This window comes from Eurosta solidaginis, chromosome 1 (genome assembly GCF_040869045.1).
Source record: "Eurosta solidaginis isolate ZX-2024a chromosome 1, ASM4086904v1, whole genome shotgun sequence".
Classification (NCBI taxonomy): Eukaryota; Metazoa; Arthropoda; class Insecta; order Diptera; family Tephritidae; genus Eurosta; species Eurosta solidaginis.
The window spans coordinates 242,944,796-242,967,712 of NC_090319.1; the positions used below are offsets into that span (position 1 = coordinate 242,944,796).

General features: G+C 35.0%; 1 protein-coding gene across 9 annotated transcripts in view; it reads left to right on the plus strand.

Annotated features, from left to right (window-relative positions):
- The window catches only part of Antp (Antennapedia), a 971,420-nt gene that overhangs the window by 742,172 nt on the left and 206,331 nt on the right, over positions 1 to 22,917 (plus strand). For 7 of the 9 annotated variants that reach the window (XM_067760255.1, XM_067760264.1, XM_067760256.1 and 4 more), the window contains one exon: positions 12,318 to 12,343. The exons of 1 other annotated variant lie outside the window; for it this stretch is intronic. The gene's annotated coding sequence lies outside the window, so the exon portion shown is untranslated. Of the gene's footprint in view, positions 1 to 12,317; positions 12,384 to 22,917 lie in introns of all 9 variants that reach the window. One more of the 9 variants, XM_067760263.1, reaches the window with a different exon arrangement.

A 22,917-nucleotide genomic window follows, 5' to 3' on the forward strand; every position in this document is an offset into this window, starting at 1 on the left:
GACAGAGTGGAAGCCAGAAGCGTTGCTATAATATAAAGATGGAAAGCTAATAAAATTATTTCTTATGGAAAGTTCTAAAAGATGTCAGGGAATAGGAAAAGTTTTAACCTTGTAAAAAATATAAAAATAAAAATACCTTTTCGCCTAGCATAGCTTATAGCGATCACTCTGTCGTGAGCTTAACAAATTTTTTGCTATAAATGAAATGCAATTTTTACATTTCAGTGCTAAAATAAATTATGTCACAATCTTTAAATTTGTTCGTCATTATTATATGAAGATGGTTAATTCGCATCAGCCGTTTCTTTCCTTTTAGCCGACTAATCGGCATTGGTCTCTGAAAAAAAAAACTGTAAACGGTCTCGTACTCTAGTAATTGCCGCGGGCTTTTAGGTCGAGCGTCGGCAGCTTGCTTATGGCAATTAAGCAAACTGCGAGTTCGGAGAAATCAACAATTACATTTGCGCTGTTTTTATTGGCTCATTGGCGGAATTTTATTTAATTAAAATTCATTTGCTCAGAAACTCGTCAAGCGTCCATCATATGATTGTATACCTTCGATTACCATAGCTATCTTTAATCTAATACACAGCGATATATATACACATGTTGAACATAAACAAATACGTAGTGTGTTAATATTTTCAAGCGTCCAAGCCACATAGCGGATACTGAAAACGCTGATGGAACTGATAGACTAATTACAAGCAGTAGCTAGTAAACGCTTCCAAGGCGGCATTGCAACTCTCTGTAATAATGTCACAATACGACAGTTTCCTTACTAAATTGTAATTCTAAATACATATGTAATGACGTTTAGATAACAATGGTTTTATTTTGTTTAGCTAAATTCATAGTTCGTGATTGCCATTTATTTTCGGCTTCTCTTATTCAACACTTTATGTTTGTTCAAGACGAATGAAGTTGTCTCGAAACCGTCTGAATGTTCTTTGTGTCATATGTCTTTGCGCTTGATTGACAAACTAAAGATTTCTATCACGGTACATATGTACACGTATTTCCACCAACGAGCCAGGAATGTCAATGTACATATACATATCTTTGCAAACGTAAACCCGTATACTTCGCATAGCTACATACATAATTACAGCGATCAACTAAAAAAGCCACAATGTTCAGCCAAATATGTAATTGCACAAAATTAGAAATAGAAATAGAGTATTTTTACAGATCAGTAGGTATTAGACTGAGGAACCAGGTGGTGCCCTTAACTTCAAAACTTCTTCTTGGTTCACCATTCATCTAGCGCATACCTACATAAATGTACAGTGAGTGACAAAATTCTACACATACCGTTTTGTACTGCTCTGTGCGTGGCAAAACATGGGCGTTTCCGTCAAAGTGTCAACCAAGGGCGAAAAAAATAAAACTTTGTCCTAGGGTAATTTTTAATATTTTAATCTATATGTGTGTGTCGTCCTCTAAGACACAAAATATTGGCCCGTTTGCACTTAATTACATTTTTTTGTAGCCAAGCTCCAACAAAGTTCAACTCAGTTTGTCAGTTAAACTACGCTTAAATTTATTATGCAGTTTGTCAGTCAACTGTGTCTGAAGTTTAAGCTGAGCTCAAGCGGACGATCTGGCAGGGTTAAACTCTAGTTAACTTATCAGTTATTTTTGCTCTTGTTTGTTTTGATTGCAAGATATAAAATAGAAAAAATTCCCAAGCCACATTATTTTTAGATACTCTGAGGAAAATGATCATAGCTTTTTAATTTACACTTTTTACTAACTTGATCATAGCGTTTTTTCTCTCGAATATGCACCTAATAAGCATTCAGGCTTGAGTATTGTTAGAGCACATGTTGATAACTAGAATACTTATAAAATTTCAAAATCTCTAAAATCTTTCACTGTTTATTCTATACAGTGGCTTAACTTGAAAATCATAGCTTTCTTTGGCAAAAATTATTTTATCAGGTAGAGAAAAATAAAGTTTTTAACTTATACTCATTTGTGATTCTCTTATTGGACTCAAATGTAAGATTCCAGTAGTGCAATACTTTCATGAAAATAAAATAAATCATGTATCAATTATTTTTAATTGATAACGCTTCATTAATGCCACCAATTACTTGTTTATTTCTCATAATAAGCAGTTTTTGGAATTGGTGCTGCCACCTTGGAGAAGATTTTTTTTTTCAACTCCAACTCAACTCGATATCCAATGAAGGATATCAATTGGAGAAATGTATTGGATACTCAATCGAGTACTATAAACTTCTAAAAAACAACCCTAAAATTGGAAAATAATTTCAGAATGGTGATGGAGATCAAATCGAGAACTATACATTTTTAAAAATTTCTCAAAGCTTGGATAGTTATTGAAGAATGGTGCTGAATATCAATGTTCGATATCAACTTAAGAGCTAAATAATATGTGTATATGTACATATTTTTCGAAGGCTAGAGAAATAGTTATTCTATGTGTCTTGCGTAAGCAAAAACCAGCTGTTGCCGTATCTACAAATTACCTAGATAATGAAAAACCAATGTTGCCGTACAAAAAAGCTTACCCCAAAAGGCAGCCTTAAACTGTATATGAAAAACTGTTCTGTAGTTTAACTCAATGTTTTATTTGACTAGTGTTTAAGCAAACTTAACTTAGGCTTAACTTAACCAAGTACTGACAAACTGGGCCTTAATATTTGTATATCGCAATGTTTTTGTTGTTGTTGTAGCGATAAGGTTGCTCCCCGAAGGCTTTGGGGAATGTTATCGATGTGATGATCCTTTGCCGGATACAGATCCGGTACGATCCGGTACCACAGCACCATTAAGGTGCTAGCCCGACTATCTCGGGAACGATTTATGTAGCCACATTAAACCTTCAGGCCATTCCCTCCCTCCCCACCCCCAAGTTCTATGAGGAGCTTGGGGTCGCCAGAGCCTCTTCTGTTAGTGAAACAGGATTCACCGCGGATAGGTGAGGTTGACAATTGGGTTTGGAGAGGCTATATATTGCGCTGGCAACCTGAAGGGTTGCGCTACAGAGCCACTTGAATCTGGTATTTTAGTCGCCTCTTACGACAGGCATACCTACCGCGGGTATATTCTGGTCCCCTAACCCGCTGGGGGACAAACAAACTATAATTGCTATAAACAAAAAATTATCAATATGTATTTTTATCATACGCTGTTCCGTCAACCTAATAAAAATAATCGTTCGAATATTTACGAAAGTGATTTCTTACATGGCTGTACATGTCCAAATTTTAACACTAAAGATCATTTTTACTTCCTTTATATTAGGTCGGTTGAATGTTTGTCCGCTTTTCATACAAATCTTGCAATCGATTTTTAAGTAACTTCTCATTGAGCTACAAACGTGAAACCTCAGATACAGGTTAAGACGCCGTGGCAAAGGCACAAAAGGAGAAAAAAATTCCGTGAGGTGGCGCACGGATCGAAATAATTAGATAATAAATATTTAGATACGAATTTCCAAATTGTGAATTAAGAGATCGGGTTTTAAGTAACTTCTCGGTGACCTAGAGACTTTAAATTTCAAACGTAATTTAGAGGCCGATGGCAGTGAAAATATAATATAAAAAGTTTCGATAGCGGCGAAAATCGTACGGGGGAATCTTGAGATCAAATTTTAAGAGACTTCCCATTAAGCTACAATCTTGGAACTTCGTACATAGTTAAGAAGTCGGTGGCAATAAATGAAAGGGGAGAAAAACTCCGGTAAGTGCTGCACGGATTGAGATATTTAAAAATCTTGTCCGAATTTGGAAAATTTTGCGGCTGAGTTTTAAGTAGCTATAGACCTGAAACTTTGAGCAAAGCTTAGAGGCATTTATGAACAATTTTCAGGAGTTTAAGAATTGATGTAGCTTAACGTATTTCTTTAATATGTACTTTATTGTATAGATACAAGTATTGTACGCATTCTGAACTAATAAAATTAAAATTTTCACCTTTTAAATCATAAGGCAGTACTCTTTTCCACCTAGAACTGAAAAGGAGAAAATAAAAATAAAATAAAAAAAATTTTAAGCTGTTACTTTATATAAATGGACAAAAATCAGCGAAAAATGTCTCCTTATTTAAAGACATATTCTTCCTAAACTTTGATTTTTAAATTTTGACATAGAAATTGCAAAAATATTTATGAGAAGTAAAAATATAAAGGTGGGGCGCAATTGATTGACTAATAATATCTCCTTTCCTACCAACTTTCCAATCCAAGTAATTTGCGCTCCACTTTTATATTTTTACTTCTCATAAATATTTTTGCAATTTCTATGTCAAAATTCAAAAATCAAAGTTTAGCAAAAATATGTCTTTATAAAAGGAGAAATTTTTCGCTGATTTTTTTCCATTTATATAAAGGAAGTGTTTAAAATTTTTTTTATTTTATTTTTATTTGTTTTACGACATATTTTCTCATAACTGAGTGGTGATCCTAGAATACTAATTTCGCTGAAAATAAATGCAGTTTGCGACAATATATTGCACATTTACAATTAAATATGAGCATAAAATTTAGTAAAGCATTTAAAACTCATTATTCTCACTCACTTACTTAATTGACACTTAACCGTTTAAATGGTTATGGCCTGTTGCGTATCCTTGGGGGGAGGGGATCCCCCTTCGGGATCCAAATAGTCATATTTTTCACAGTCATTTTTTCATACGCATTTATCTTTGGAACTTGACAAAGACAATCCAATTCAAGAATTAAAAAAGTAGTGTGCTTGGGAAGAAAATTATATCGATTAAGAATTTAAAACAATTTAAATTGTGTTACAACAAGTAGGGAAGTCTAAGTTCGTGTGAAACCGAACATTACATACCCAGCTGTACACTTTAAACGCTGTTGTTGTTTGTTTTGTGTGCTTAATAGTGTTACAAGGCTGCGGAATAATACATATGTATGTGGTTCTATTCTGAACAAATTTTCGTTTAAAAGAAGCAAAAAGGATGCAGAGGCTAACACCAATGACCTCGAGTGGGTAATAATGCAGTTTTCCTTCAGATTTTGGGATTTCCCTACTGTTTATTTTAAAATAAAGATATAACAGAACAATAAAAATGCAATTGGTACAAAACTATTTTCGCTAAGATTTTACTTATTATTTTTGCCTACGACCCTTTTTAAAATTATTTATATAAAAGTGGGCATAGTCCCTATGCAATCTTATCAATTTTTACTAGAAATATTTCCTGCTATAAGGAAAGTATGTATGTATACCCAATTTTGTTACGATATGTAAATTCTTCTTCGAGTTATGGCCCCCGAAACATTGAAAATTGCTTAGACAAAAAAGGGGCGGTGCCACACCCATTTTCAAAAATTTTAGTGTTTTCCAATTTAATGTTATAACTCAATTTAGAAAGTAAAATTCTATTGATACAGCATAATAAGATATAGCATATTATTTTCGTCTACGGCCATTTTAAAAATCGTTTATATAAAAGTGGGTGTGGTCTTTAATCGATCTTGTCCATTTTTTCTAGAAATATTTCCTGCTATAGGGAAAATTTTTGTACCCAATTTTATTATGATCCGTTAATTTTTCTTTGAGTTATGGCTCCCGAAACATATATAACATTTCTTAGTCATAAAAGGGGCTGTGCCACGCCCATTTTTTTAAATTTGAAAATTTTCCTATTTATTGTTATAAATCCACTTGATATAAAGCTATTTTTTTGCAAAGATATAGCTTATTTTATTCATCCACGACCCTTTTAAAAATCTTTTATATAAAAGTGGACGTGGTCCTTAACCGATTTCGTTAATTTTTCTTCAAAGCATTCCTTATAGTAAAGGCGACCTCTCTGCCGAATTTTGTTACAATAGGTTTAACGATTTTTGATTTACGATTTATAATATTTGTAAAATTGATTTTATCACAAGTTCATTTAAAAAAAAATCAAATTTTTATCAAGAGTCTCAATATCAGTCCACACGTCAAATTTCAACATTCTAGGTATATTATTTACTAAATAATCAGGTTTTTTTGTGTTTTCCAAAATGTTATATGTATAAAAATGGGCGTGGTTATTATCCGATTTCGCTCATTTTCAACACCTATTCTGGGTCCAGATAACCTCGTTTACCAAATTTAGTGAAGATATCTCGATATTTACTCAAGTTATCGTGTTAACGGACAGACGGACGGATGGACGGACATGGCTCAATCAAATTTTTTTTCGATTCTGATGATTTTGATATATGGAAGTCTATACCTATCTCGATTCCATTGAGAAACTCTTGTTCCAAAGTATGTCTCAAATAATTATAAATTCATTTCAAGGTTGAAAATTAACATTATGGAGTTGTTGTAGTAACTGCCAATTTCGCCAAAACTCGCAATAACGTATTTACATTTTGAGTGCGTTCACATTTATTACCTGAAGAAAGCGAAAATTACAGGGTCCTGGAGATTTTGATTTTAAGTAAGCTTACCGACAACGCACCCAGCGCATTTTTAAAGCGTTTATCGCAAATTCGTTGCCTTCACATTTTGAATTAAGAGACGAATTCACTTTCCAAAGGTGACAAACTTGATATCCAATAGGAGCAGTTTTTTTGACGTCTGCTTTTTTATTTCAATGTCGTACTTGGAACACGTTTCAACAACCTTCTCGAAGATAAAATAAAGGCACGAGTCAGAGTTTCGCCTTTTTTTCTTAAATTCATTCAAAGAATCATCTGGTCTTGATTTTTCAACTGCGATTCTCAGCACAAGGCAGAAGACTTGAATTAATGGATTTCATTATGTGACATGAGATTTTGAAAACAAAAGCAATGGTTTTGATTTGTCAGTTGAAATACCATCATTAGGAAATTAGGAAATGAACATTTTCGGAAGCTGCCAGGAACTGATATTTAGCCTGTATTTACGATTTTTTCTTTAATAAGTTCGTTCGTTGAGACGGTATAGGCTGTACGCAATACACTTTCGGTAATTTTTGAAACGATTTACATACATGATACCTTTAACTGGATATTGTCAATACCAACAAATATTGTATTTAAAAAACAAGCAAAAAGGGAAACCTCTGGCATTATTTAAATAGTAAGAAGTTTTGTGGAAGAGTGAATAAAAGATATAAAAAACCCTTCCTCTTCATGCATATCGTATCATTAATACGATTTATTAAGTTGTTCCTTGCTGGTTCTACCGGTAAGATACATAAGTGCACCAAATATTAATCTTGTTCTTGGGATACTTGTTCACTAATGGAAAGGACAAAGGGGCGTATATTGCCAGTGGCTTGGACTTAGCTGAATGTTCAGGCTGCTTGACCACTGCATCGTCTTCCAAGCACAAGTCTCTATTTCAACGGGATGCTTTCCATTGTGTAATGTGTTAACGACTTTGACATCTAATCGGACACTCAGGCGGCTATCAAGGAGCTGAGCTCTAAGACTGTGCGGTCGAGCGAAGTTGGCGGTCGAGCGTAGTGCCAGCAGGGACTTAGGTACACCGCTTGCCAATTGTTGTCTGCCTCTTGAAAGGTGGTTTTCCGGCCCGCTAAGCAAGTACTGGGCTGAAGCCACCCTTTGTCGGTTCTCAAAATCCTTCTGGCTGGTTGTGGATAACAACCGCTCGGCGATATTACTACGGTCCAATAAAGCCCATCTTTCAACGATGATTGGAGCGTAGACGGGGCACTGCCCCGTAAGAACCCATGCAGTGCGGCTCAGTATTCTGGCGAATCCTAACTGTGTAAGTTGCATATAGGATGACAAGTGGAGTCAGCCAATCTCTTCATGCTTAATTGCCTAGCTTTTGCAAGAACAAGGCGTATATATCTCGAAATGCACATAAATCCTCTGAGGAAATTTCGGGAATCGATGTTTGCCTTATCAGGCAGTATATTGTTGCTACGCAGCGATTCACTTAATGGTAGGATATCAGTGTCGCCGTTGGTTAAAATGCTCTCACATCACCGACTATAAAAATGTTCAAATGAGCTGCTGCCACCTTGTCAAGCAGTGGCCACCCAACTTAACCTTTCCAGGGGAATAAGTGAATGGTTAGCGTGAAAACGTTGTAAGCTTCAGTTTTCTCAAAGTTAGTTTTCTCCCCCAAATTGCTATTAAAATCATTCTCGCATATCATGTAATCAAACAATTTTTCAGATTCAATCAGTTTTCAGGCATTAACCTACGAATCGCACTAATCCCGAACTAGCGCAGAACTGACACTTTTAACATTGTGATGTCCTACGAAATGGCAACTGCCCTCAAAATAGCTGCTGATTTACTATTTAAAGTGAAAATATGCTATGGATATTAATGCTGCGTATTTTCAATTACTTAGGAAATGCAATTTTCAAATGCAATGATTCTAGACCATTCGCCCTTAATCCTGAATACATTTAAGATAAAAATATTCAAAACTCCACATTTTACGATGGTAATATTGTTCTTTTTAAGTTTAGCCTGGTTATCCACGCATATCTTCATTTACGTGTGTATATTTAATAGCAGTTGCCATGCAGGAGTTTACTTATTCTATATCCTATACACATTCGATGAGTAAAAACAATAATTTTATGAATAAATACGCATAATAATGTGTGCATTATCATAATTTGCTGTCCTAACAAATGCAGTGACATCTGAAATGTTGAAATGTGAAAACAACGAACACGAGAAATAGCAGTCAAACGTGCAAAATAAAATTTTGAACCGAAGAAAAAATGTTTCTGTTCAATAATGCACTTTCGAAGTAACTGAAGCCTGAGATCAGGTTTCTCTCAACAGCTTCGATAACACTTTGCTGTGCCACAGTGCCAAGACAGAATCTTTACTAAGGACTCAAATTTGTAAATGATGTATGAATTCAGTTTAAAAATCGTCTATGTGCACCGTCAAACTGAATCGGTTTCGCGTGATTTCTTAGCAACCACATAAACTGTCGTTTGCAATTTGTTACCTTACAATAATTACATTAATTAGGTATTTATAAGCCATTGATCTGGGATGCGATTGGGACCGATCTTTGTTGTCGAACGAAACCGTGGCATTGCTAAGACGGTGAACTTGAATCATTGCATTGCTTCAGAAAACCTGTTGATAAAAAGGTGATAATAAGATTTTAAATTTTTCATCGCACACAAAAATACAGCTCCAACGCGGCAGAAGATCGCGGTCACAAGGGGGCCCGTTGAGCGTGGCGCATAGTGGCCTATTGTCAACAAAATTTGCCACAAACGTGCTCAATGCACGTAAAAAGCAACAGGAATGCTTACATCAGTTCTGCATTTAATTTTCACTTTTTTATTCCTTTAAAATACGTTCACCTCTATCCTTCCTTCTCTCGTACCATCACCTTGCTTGTTATAAACTTACCACAAAGGCATCCAACCTTAAGTAAGTAATTAAGTGATTTGTGTGGCATGTAGCTGGCTGTTTGTTTGCACCGTACTAGTGTTTTTTTTTTTTTTTTTTTGTTTTTTTTGTCCATTGTGTTGTGTGCACGTGTGCTGAAGTTTGCTGCTGATCCATTGCAATGAGGCGCTCATTTCTTAATTGCTTGGGAAATTGTGGAATGGAAGTAGTAAGCTACGGAAGGTACGGTAAGATCGGAATAAGTAAGGCAATAGTAAGCAAATATTATTTCCATGTATGTTCCTTTATTCAATTGGGCCCGCAAATGAATGCGAACCAGACACCATTTGTACTGTATTATTATTGAAACAGAGCACCTTAATATATATTTTTATACTCAGCTGAGCAGGGCTCACAGAGTATATTAATTTTGTTCGCATAACGGTAATCCGTAACGGCATAAACTAATCGAGATAGATATAGGCTACTATATATCAAAATGATCTGGGCGAAAAAAGAAATTCATTTTGCCATGTCCGACCGTCCGTTAACACGATAACTTGAGTAAATTTTGAGGTATCTTAATGAAATTTTGTACGTAAGTTCCTGGGCACTCATCTCAGATCGCTGTTCAAAATGAACGAAATCGGACGATAATCACGCCCACTTTTTCGATATCGAAAATTTCGAAAAACCGAAAAAGTGCGATAATTCATTACCAAAGACGGCTAAAGCGAAGAAACTTGGTAGGTGGGTTGACCTTATGACGCAAAATAGAAAATTAGTAAAATGTTGGACAATGGGTGTGGCACCGTCCACTTTTAAAAGTTTTGCAAGCTGTAATTTGGCAGGAACGTTACTACTATTACTATATGTGTGCTAAATAAAAATTAGCAACATCGGATGACGAACACGCCCACTTTAAAAAAAAAATTTTAAAGTCAAATTTTAACAAAAAATTGAATAGCTTAAATTTAGTTCACGTACTTATCTGAACTCACTTTATTTTGGTATAAAAAATGGCGGAAATCCTACTATGACCACGCCCATTTTTTCGATATCGAAAATTACGAAAAATGAAAAAAAAATGCCATAATTCTACACCAAATATGAAAAAAAGGATGAAACATGATAATTGGATTGGTTTATTGACGCAAGATATAACTTTAGAAAAAACTTTGTAAAATGGGTGTGACAAATACCATATTAAGTAGAAGAAAAGAAAAAGTTCTGCAGGGCGAAATCAAAAGCCCTTGGAGTCTTGGCAGGAATACTATTCGTGGTATTACATATATAAATAATAAATTAGCGGTACCCGACAGATGATGTTCTGGGTCCACATTTTGGTCGATATCTCGAAAACGCCTTCACATGTACAACTAAGAGCCAATCCCTTTTAAAACCCTCATTAATGCCTTTAATTTGATACCCATATCGTACAAACACATTATAGAGTCACCCCTGGTCCACCTCTATGGCGATATCTCGAAAAGGCGTCCACATATAGAACAAAGGCCCACTCCCTTTTAAAATACTCATTATCACCTTTAATGTGATTCCCATATCGTACAAACACATTCTAGAGTCACCCCTGGTCTACCTTTATGGCGATATCTCGAAAAGGCGTCCATCTAAAGAACTAACGCCCACTCCATTTTAAAATACCCATTAACACCTTTAATGTGATACCCATATCGTACAAACACATTCTAGAGTCACCCCTGGTCCACCTTTATGGCGATATCTCGAAAAGACGTCCACATATACAACTAAGGGCCACTCCCTTTTAAAACCCTTACTAATACCTTTAATTTGATTCCCATATCGTACAAACATTCTAGAGTCACCCCTGGTCCACCTTTATGGCGATATCCCGAAAAGGCGTCCAGCTAAAGAACTAAGGCCCACTCCCTTTTAAAATACTCATTAACACATTTAATGTGATACCCATATCGTACAAACACATTCTAGAGTCACCCCTGGTCCACCTTTATGGCGATATCTCGAAAAGACGTCCACATATACAACTAAGGGCCACTCCCTTTTAAAACCCTTACTAATACCTTTAATTTGATTCCCATATCGTACAAACATTCTAGAGTCACCCCTGGTCCACCTATATGGCGATATCTCGAAAAGGCGTCCACATATAGAACAAAGGCCCACTCCCTTTTAAAATACTCATTAACACCTTTAATGTGATTCCCATATCGTACAAACACATTCTAGAGTCACCCCTGGTCTACCTTTATGGCGATATCTCGAAAAGGCGTCCATCTAAAGAACTAAGGCCCACTCCATTTTAAAATACCCATTAACACCTTTAATGTGATACCCATATCGTACAAACACATTCTAGAGTCACCCTGGTCCACCTTTATGGCGATATCTCGAAAAGACGTCCACATATACAACTAAGGGCCACTCCCTTTTAAAACCCTTACTAATACCTTTAATTTGATTCCCATATCGTACAAACACATTCTACAGTCACCCCTGGTCCACCTTTATGGCGATATCGCGAAATGGCGCCCACCTATAGAACGATGGCCCACTCCCTTTTAAAATACTCTTTAATACCTTCCATTTGATACCCATATCATACAAACACATTCCAGGATTACCCTAGGTTCATTTTCCTACATGGTGATTTTCCCTTATTTTGTCTCCAAAGCTCTCAGCTGAGTATGTAATGTTTGGTTACACCCGAACTGAGCCTTCCTTACTTGTTTCTTGTAAAAACTTTAGGTGGGTTGTTTTGAACACAAACTATTTGGTGAAAATTTATTGGACATTGTGTTTGTTGTATCCTAATTGAAAAAAGTTGGTAATTAATTGTTCTATAGACAAGCTTTCCTAGGCGGAGAGAATGTCGTATAATATACATAACTACGTATTTGTAGTTTTGTGTGTAAATGATAAGAATTCATATATTTTCATTAATTATTTCGATTGATTTCAATACCTAACAGTATTTTTTTTTTTTTTTTTGTTACAGGTAAAAGGATTTTTGACCGAGAATAGGTAAAATTATCTTCTAATAATTTCAAAGGCTTCAGTTAAGGTAAAAAATATTGAATCATGGTTGTCTATATTTTCGCTATTAAATATGAAAATGTATGTTCAATCGGCATCGTTATATGTATATCAACTGCTGATGGGAATATCACTCTATCTCAGCTGCCAGTTCGGAAAAACCGCAATACTCCAGGATTTCTTTCAAAAACGATCTATCTCAGAATGTTCTCACTGTATTGAATTTAAGCTCAATAAGAGCGTTTTTGAATGAAATTCTGAAGTAAAAGTTTTCTGAGATGAAGAGTTTCCGAAATATCAGCCAAGATATATGTATATATGCATGTGTGTATATAGCAGTAGAATTTCAATATTGTATCATTCAAATCTGCTTAAATCGATTATCCAAACTAAATAAACCCTCTTTAATTATATTCCTAACCCGCTTTCCAGATTTTTTAACATTTTGGTAATAGTTTATTGTTGCTAAGCACAAAAAACATATTTTGTGAAAAAGACACACAAAGGGGGCAAAGTGAAAATTGTTTACATGAAAATTTTTTTTTTTTTTTGAGTCGAAAAAGTCCTGGTCAAAATATGTTCCTAGGTGAAAATTTGCGGGATCTTGGGGATACCCATAGCACTTTCATGACGAATCATGTATCCCTTTTATTATTCGTACTTTTTTCAAAAAAATTCACAAATAAAAGTAAAATCCGGACTTTTATTTTCTAGGGACATATAAAATTCCGGTCCTATAACTATGGAACTATCATCGAAATAAAACCGAAGTTTTTACCGGTAGATTCTTCTGAATGACTAGATTTGAAATCTATATGGTCATTTGAAAGTTTTTGTTAGTAATACCAGAAATTTGTCATAGAAAAACTAAAACCAACTCTCATAGAACTATACTTATACTTTTCATAGCACGTAGCATACATACTCGTACACCTAATTTTTCGCCAGCAAATTTGATCCAATTATGATTTTGCCTTGAAATTTGATATACCGCTGTATGTTAAAACAAGAAGGACACTTTATAAAAAAGCGTCTAGATGAGCCGTTCCATAGTTATAGGGCTGGCCTTTCATTCAGTCATAAAGGATAAAAGTTCGAATTTTATAGTTTCTTTCGGCCTAAAAAATTAAAAGACCGAAAATAATTTTTGTGAATGACTTTTACAATAAAAGGAATAACAGTTTGGTTTCCTGTTTTTTTCAATCATCTCTTTTTGTCGCGCAATACTTTAAAATTTTTCGTGGATCTTGTGCAGACCAGAACTAAAATAACTATTAAAAAGCTGCCCATCGAAACTGATAAGAATAAACCTTTACTTCCTACAAAAATTCTTCAAAATTAAATGCCTTGCAGTATATGTTGTTTAAATTTCTCGGCGGAAACGTGTCTGGCTTGAACACTGTACATATTCCTACCACATAATATCATATAGCTATCCGCTGATGAAAAGAATTTTCCGAGCGTAACAACCCTCCGAACGCTTCGTTTGCACTCACAAATGCAAAAGTGCACGCATTCGCCTATCTAAGAGAGTGATTACGAATTTGAAGAAACGTTGCTAGTAACCATAATTGTAATGGCGGAGCGCTACCATAGCCGGCTATTTACTGGCATAACCGTGACAATAATGGTGGTGCTGGCGAATTGCAATCGTTGTCAGAGTTGCTAGTGCTAATGCCATTTTAGTTTCCGTATTTCTATTAAATTTTTCAGTTTTCCATTTTTTTTAATTCAATTTTCCCCTTTGTTCTCATTATACCCATGTATGCTTATAAGTATGTGTCTGGGTGTCTTGCTATCCTGTGCCGTGTGGCCGATGGTAAAATCAAAATTTAGCTGGCAGCCGTCAGAAAATACGAATTCGTACCTACATCACTATAGAATTCATCCCTTTTCCCGCAAGTGAAATTTCACACAGCCGCTTGGTCATATGTACATGCGTACGTATATGTATGTACGTCCTAAAATTTGGACGCAAGTTTTCCAACCGTGCAACCGAGCCGGCACACTGTGTAACGTACGCCAACAAATATTGTAAATATATTGTGTGGAAACTTCACAAAAATGTTAATGGCAAACCGTCGCGACGGTACAAGTAATACACACTAGCAAAGGTTTAACCTTTATACATTTATTCGTCTTTTTAACAAACAAAAAACACTTGGTGTGATTTCCATTCAAAGAAATGAGCCGAGCGTCTCTTCCACTTTACGTCGGGCTCCTTTTTAATTTTTCCTAAAAATTGGAGGAACGGGACCCATATGTTTTATACCGACATCGGCAACTGCAAGACAGATGAATTTTTACTAAAAGGATTTTCATGGCAGAAACACTCGGAGTGTTTTCTAAACCACTACCGATGGGCGACCCCGCTTAGAAAACCTTTTTCGAGATAAAAAAAACCTTTTTTCGCAGTTTTTGATGTTGCTTTGCCTTTGGTTTGGTGGGCGGTCACATAAAGTCAGCCGCCGTTACATTATATATTTAAGGGCTTTGAACGTAGAGTAGGTATGTTTATGCAGGTCCACTCCAAAATGAAATATTTGTATCTTAAATGGCAAAGTTTTTTCTTCCATTGATCCCAAAAGAAAGCTTGTTTCTATGTATGTTTGGAATAAGCTTGCTCTAGTAAGCATAGAACGGATAAAAATTATCAATTAGTCATAAAATCAGTGGAAATTAAGACTTTATTTGAAAGGACTTAGCAATAGTGCTAGATAATGGCTTCAAAGCGACATAGCTTTCATGCATATTTAAAGTCCGTCATTCAAATTCCGTTAGAAATCATCAAGTGGAAGTGGATCTCCGTTGTACATCCCACTTTTTTTCTGTGGGCCTGTGTTGCTTTTCTAATCGTACTGAAGCACATTTTTGAAAAAAAGTAATATCAAAGGAATGTGTGACTATTAAATAATGTTTTTCATTATAAGGGGAATATGTGTACCAACTTGTGTATACGCCTAGTCTCCTTCATGAGATGGACAAAAAAGGGGGAGGTGCCATGCCCATAAAAGTTTTTTTTAATTTTTCCTTTTTCTTGCTATAATGACATTTCGAAAATAAAATATCACTGATAGAAAACAATGTTTCGAATAGATTTGCATATTACATTCATCGGTGAACTTTTCCAAAATCTCTTAAATAAAAGCGGGTGTGGTCTTTAACCGATCTAGGCCATTTTTACTAGAAATATCTCTTGTCATAAGCCTAACATGTGTTTCGAATTATGTTACGAGGGACTTACTATTTTTGAGGCTCTAGAAGTGTTGTGTAATGCTTGACCGAAATAGGAGCGTGGCACTACCCATTTAAAAAATAAATGTCTCCCAATTTCCTCTTACAATAAAACTTGGTTGGTCAATATTGATACAAAACCATTTTTCGCTCAGCTTATTATTTATAATTCTTATCTACGACCCTTTCAAACATATTTTTTGGCCCTTAACCGATCCCGTCCATTCTTACTAGAAATATATCCTGCTATAAAGAAAATACATATGTATTCCCAATTTTATTACATTTTCTTCGAGTTATGGCTTCCGCAATATAGACAAAACGCCATTTTCAAACATTTTTATATTTTGTAACCTTTTGTTATAATTGCACTCAAGAAGTAAAATACCATTGATATTAAGCCCTTTTTGGCATATAGCTTATTATAATCGTCTACGACCCTTTTAAAAGCTTTGTATATAAAAGTAGGCGTGGTCCTTAATTGACCTCGTTCGATTTTTCTAGAAATAATTCCTGCTATAAGGAAAATATGTGTACCCCATCTTATTACGATCCGTTAATTTTTCTTCGATTTATGGGTCGCGAAACATGGAAAATTGCTTAGTCATAAAGGGGGCGGTGCTAATTGCAAAGATATAGCTTATTTTATTCGTCCACGATCCTGTTAAAAATCTTTTATACAAAAGTGGGCGTGGTCCTTAGCCGATTTCGTAAATTTTTCTTCCAAGCATTCCTTATAGTAAAGGCAACCACTCTGCCTATAGGTTAACGGTTTTTGACTTATATTATATATTTGTAAAATTGATTTTTTCAAACAAAAAATTCAAATTTTTACGAAGAGTCCCAATGTCAGTCCACGCATCGAATATCCACATTCTAGGTGTATTATTTACTAAATAATCAGGTTTTTGTGTTTTGCAATATGTTATATATATAAAAAGTAGGCGCGGTTGTCATCCGATTTAGTTCATTTTAAATAGCGATGGGAGATGAGTTCCAAGGAGTCCACATACCGAATTTCAATGAGATATCTCAATATTTACTCAAGCTATCGCTATTACAGACATACGGGCGGACGGACATGGCTACATCAATTGCTTTTTTCATCCTGAGCATTTGGAATTTTAATGGAAGTCTATATTTATCTCGATTCCTTTATGCCGTTATGATAACTGTTATGTTACCAAAGTTAATATAATCTGTGTGCAAAGCACGCTGAGTATAAAAAAACGACAAAAAACCATTAAATTCAAAAAAATTTAAAAATTAGACGAAAAGTTTTGAAACTGGATTTGAACTTTGCAAGCCAACAGGATTCGAATTATTTCAAAAACTCAGAACACTATTTACAACAAAAAATAGTAGAGAATTTCTCAAGATTTTAAAGGCAAGAAAATGATATATATTTTAATCAATGGGAGAGATTAATGGATTTAATTGATATGGGTTTAAGCCGTAAAATCTTTGTTTTAGTTGCACCAATTGCGGCCATGTTGCAGACTTGCAGTTTTTGACGAAAATAGATTATGGTTCGCACTAATTTATCACAATTAGAACCGCATAAAACACCACCTCGCCAATATTTTAAATCATTAAACTATCACCAAGTTTCCAACAAACAATTTGTGGAGACGTTTGCATAACTTTTTGTTTAAGTAATCTAACCTATGGAGCTTTTCTGGTGTCGTAAGGGAAGATTTAGAGACGCGTTTGCTCATTCATATATATATTTATATATACAAACATTTACAATCTGTCTTACGGCCTTTTCCTAATGTACGGTATAGCGTTTCCGGGGAAAATGGCCCTTAATTTACCAACATTTATAATAAATATTTAATAAATTTTGGTACTAAAGTTGTAATTATTTCAATTCTTCAGTGAAAAAAATAGTGGCAAGTTGTATTTTAGTCTAATGTGTTTTACATCTGCATATACTGCAGTTTTTACTCCAAAGACTTTTAGTTTGAAATTAAAAATTCTGAAGCTTCAGTTTTAAACCATTATGTTTAAAATCAGAACCCCATTTACCATGTGAACATTGAGCGTTTAAATTTGATACCAAATTTGGTTTCGTCATATACATATGTATGTAGTACAATAACGTTTTAAATTTAGGCTAAAAATTTATACTGTGTAAATATCTAAAATGAGTTTTTCTAGGGTCACTCATTTGAAAGTTATTCGCGGATAAAATTCCTCCTCAAATGTTATTTGACGACTTCCATAACTATCTCAACTTAACTGCAAAACAGAACTCCAAACCAAAGAAGATCACATTTGGATTAAGAAGTGCAGCGTTGTTGTTTCTCCTCACAAGAACTAAGAGCGATAAATAAGAAGGTGTAATTTTTACAAGCTAATTTATTCGAAACCATGAACAATATTTTCTCCATACCAAAGGAAAAAAATATGTTTGTTGTTTGGTCTCACCCTAACAAATATATATTTATTTTGTTGAGGGTTGAGAGGCACATGTGCTTTTGATTTGAACACGGAGTTTTATTTGTACGTATATGAAACCTTTACAAATCTATAGTGTGCCTATAAACAAAGCAAATCAGTTTAGAGAGGGACGTTCTTTTATCGATTTAACAAATACCGTACCGACTAAGGAGTGAGAAGTTCATTCAGGTATTGCCGAACGTTTATATTCACTTTATTTAAACAGGTTATTTTGCAAAATCAATTTTTATTTATTTTTACTATTCGATACCGCCTTTTTTCTTTCTGGCGAATATACAACTTTCAACCTGAGTCGCAAATAAACTATATTGCTTAATTTGTTGTTCTTTTTTCAATTTTTCAATAGAAAATAATGTATACATTTAACCTGGCATAGCAATAAAACCATAGTTGGGGGTTAGGTGGAACTGGTCGATCCGTGAGGACATCACATAGACTAAATGAGTCCGTAGTGTTCATAGTTGGGGTAGGACACCAAATTTATTTATTTATTTTTTTTTCAATTGATAGTGCTGAATTTTTACACTGCGACTAAAAAAAGTGTATCGCATGGTATTTTTCCACTACCATTAAGCTGAGTGGTAGTGGATACATCGCCACTACACTAGTGTAAACTAAACAATAGTGAAATGCGATCAACTAATACGTATAAGTTAATAAAAAAAATGTATCTATACGATGAAGAACCGTACCGGTACGGAAATGAACAAAATTTAAAAATATTAATTAGTTTCACTACCTAATTCTTGTGTGGCACAAAAAAATCAACATACGTATTACACATATCGCCACAATCATAAGGAAAAACGTTAACTCGTTTTTTTTTTTCAAAATCAAGTTTTAAAAAACTGTTTGTGCAAGAGTTTGCTTTACTCCCAGTTTGTTTCATTAATTTGTCAAAGTACAAAAAAATGATTTTAATCCCTCTGTATCAGGGTAACGTTTGTATGCAATAGGTTTACTTACAGCATCAAAGGAAAGGATATCATAGGGTAAGTTTGACCGTCCTTCCGGCCGCAAGCACAACATTTTTCGGTTTTTGTAAGATACATCGTGAGATTTTATCAAATCGGCAGCTGGATATATATCGTTCGATTACACCTAAATTGTATTATTGTATAAAATGAAGTGCGCTCCATTTTTTATGAAATACGCCATAAGAAAATTACACAGGTCAACAAAAAAAATTTTTTTTTGTACATGGGTTTTGTCCTATATATTCGGATTCTATGTTCAATTCTATAAAAAAAAAATGCAATTACGAATCAAAAATATTTGGTTTTGTAGAAGTTATAGCGGTTTGCAAATTTTGCATTTGCAATTACGAATCAAAAATATTTGGTTTTGTAGAAGTTATAGCGGTTTGAAAATTTTGCATTTTGCACCAGGCTAATGTAGGTCCTTTCGCGCTATTTCGGTCGATAGATTGCGGCGGGTAGCTGATGCAGCGATGCAAGATCTACTTAAAGCACAACATACTCATCTTTAAAAAAAAAATGAAAAAATGTGGCTGAGAAACAGTAAAAAGGAGATAAAAGGTCCCAGATACACATGATTTTAGGTAGATTTGGCACTTCGTTAAGTACATATTAAGAAACTCATCGAAACTTTTACTAACGGATTGGCAGGCCTAGCAATAGGGCATGCCAGCTACCTGATAGCGTTTTTGTAAGTAAAATTTTTTTTTAAGAAGCTGTAGTTTCTTGGGTCATTCGTTGTGGGCGACACTATGTTTTTGCATATCACAGAGGAATGATGCCTTCGAGAAGTTGTAAACGAGCGACTAATTCGTTTTGCTATATATGTGGCGAATGTATTAAAAGAAGACAAAAAAAGTTTGATTTAACTAAAAACACAAGGATTTGCGAGACCTACCTAGCCTACTTCGGTCTACCTGTTAAAAACCAGGACAAAAAATGGGCTCCACATGTTTCATGTAACTCTTGCAGAAGAATTCTGGAGCGTAAGTTTATTTTCTCTTTTTTATTGTACTAACTGTTTCATATATATATACAATATACAATCTACATATATATAATTGCATAATAACTGAAATTGTTATGAAATGCTTTACGTTTTATTATAGTTTGGTACCAGGGTGAGAATAGAGCCATGAAGTTCGCAGTGCCGAGGATTTGGAGGGAACCGAGTAATCATGACACTGATTGCTATTTTTGTGTAGTGAAACCACTGAAAGGGAAACGACATCCGCTCAGTACCATATTCGGAACAAAATCCTGTACCTGATCCACCTGTGTTGGAAAAGCAACTATTCCCTCAATGCAGCTTTTAAACACCGAGTTCATCTGCATCCGTACATTCCGAATTTGTTCCTCAATTTGAACCAGGAATACCACATCTCATCAACTCTGAAGATCTCAATGACTTAATAAGAGACTTAAATCTATCAAAACACAAAGCAGAGTTATTAGCCGTGTTTTTTTTTTACACGCGTATACGTTTCGTTTTCGCGTGAAAAAAACGCCTATCTTCGCTTAGATAATGCTTAGGAGACCCATCTAGCGGCTGTGGTTAAACAACTAGCAACAGCAACAGGGTGTACCGAAAAGCGGAGACACAACCCTCTGATGGCCATACGGTATAACATATAGCTGAATCAGTTGTGATAGATAGTGGACGCGCATAGAATACATGGAATTAGTGCAGAGGGTGAAACAAAGACACATATTTCAGTTACATCTGAGTATAATGCGTATTGAAATTTAGTAGGACAAATTTTATGCGCAGCAATTTCAGAGGTGTATTTAAAGTTTGGCGCTTACCAGTCCATATAAAGTTTAAGCGTAAACGGATATACGCGTGTTAAAAAACACGACTATTAGCATCGCGGCTTAAACAATGAAATTTACTTACTTCTGATGTTCGAATATCTCGGCAAAGAAAGCGTCATGAAGAATTTTCTTTTTTCTACAGTAAGGAAGATGGACTCTGTTTTTGCTATGACGTGAAAGGTTTATTTGAAGCAATTGGTATTCCTTGTAATACAAATGAATGGCGTCTCTTTGTCGACAGCTCAACAAAAAGTCTAAAAGCATTTCTACTACACAATGGGAACAAATTTCCATCTATTCCACTGGCACATTCCATACATCTCAAAGAAAATTATGACAGTATTAAAATGTTTTTAACTGCAATCAAATATACGGAATACAAGTGGGAAGTTATTGGACACTTCAAGATGGTTTATTTTTTTACTGGAATGCAAGGTGGATATACCAAACACTCTTGTTATCTTTGCCTATGGGATAGCAGAAATGATGCCACCCACCATCGCGAAAAACATTGGCCTGAACGTACTGAGTATGGAGTGGGAAGATTTAATATTAAACATGAAGCAACTGTCGATCCTAAAGATATATTGATGCCGCCATTGCATATTAAATTGGGCCTTATTAAAAAATTGTTGAAGGCTCTTAATATTGAGTCTAAAGCTTTCAAATATTTGCAGACTTTTTTCCAAAGCTGTCAGAGGCGAAAATTAAAGCTGGAGTCTTTGTTAGCCCTCAAATAAAAAAAATTATGAGCTGCGATATTTTCCCGGACCTACTTAGAAATGAGGAGAAAAGTGGAAAAGTTTTAAGGCAGTAGTTCATGGCTTTCTTGGAAATCATAGGGATGAAAATTATGATGAACTGATAACTGGCATGATTACGAATTTTTCCGCCATCGGATGTAGAATGTCGCTAAAGATGCACATGTTACATTCACATCTGGATAAATTCAAAGATAATATGGGAGCTTATTCAGAAGGACACGGGGAGCGATTCCATCAAGATATAATGGAGTTTGAGAAATGCTACCAAGGCCCGTATACGGAAAGCATGATGGGGGACTATATTTGGACGTTAATAAGAGAAAATGTTACCGGATATGGCAAAAAAAGCAGGAAAAAAGCATTTTAACTGTATTTTAAAACAAGATTTATAAGAATAAATCTTAAATTGATTTTTACTATACTAGAATAAGTCAAATCTATGTCAAATTTTGATGAATTTTCATATTTTTCGTTTTGCTCATTTCTTTCGAACAAAACAAAATCAAAAATTTTTTATGTTCATATTCGTATTTCTGGGTGCAAAAGCAATAAAAACAAGTAAGGAAGGCTAAGTTCGGGTGTAACCGAACATTACATACTCAGTTGAGAGCTATGGAGACAAAATAAGGAAAATCACCATGTAGGAAAATGAACCTAGGGTAACCCTGGAATGTGGTTGTATGACATGTGTATCAAGAATGTGTTTGTACGATATGGGTATCAAATGAAAGGTGGTAATGAGTATTTTAAAAGGGAGTAATCCTTAGTTCTATAGGTGGACGCCTTTTCGAGATATCGCCATACAGGTGGAGCAGGGGTGACTCTAGAATGTGTTTGTACGATATGGGTATCAAATGAAAGATGGTAATGAGTATCTTAAAAGGGAGTAATCCTTAGTTCTATAGGTGGACGCCTTTTCGAGATATCGCCATAAAGGTGGGCCAAGGGTGACTCTAGAATATTTGTACGATATGGGTATCAAACGAAAGGTGTTACTGAGCATTTTAAGAGGGAGTGAGCATTAGGTCTATAGGTGGACGCCTTTTCGAGATATCGCCATTAGGGTGGGCCAGGGGTGACTCTAGAATGTTTGTACGATATGGGTATCAAACGAAAGGTGTTACTGAGCATTTTAAGAGGGAGTGGGCATTAGGTCTATAGGTGGACGCCTTTTTGAGATATCGCCATTAGAGTGGGCCAGGGTGACTCTAGAATGTGTTTGTACGATATGGGTATCAAATGAAAGATGGTAATGAGTATCTTAAAAGGGAGTAATCCTTAGTTCTATAGGTGGACGCCTTTTCGA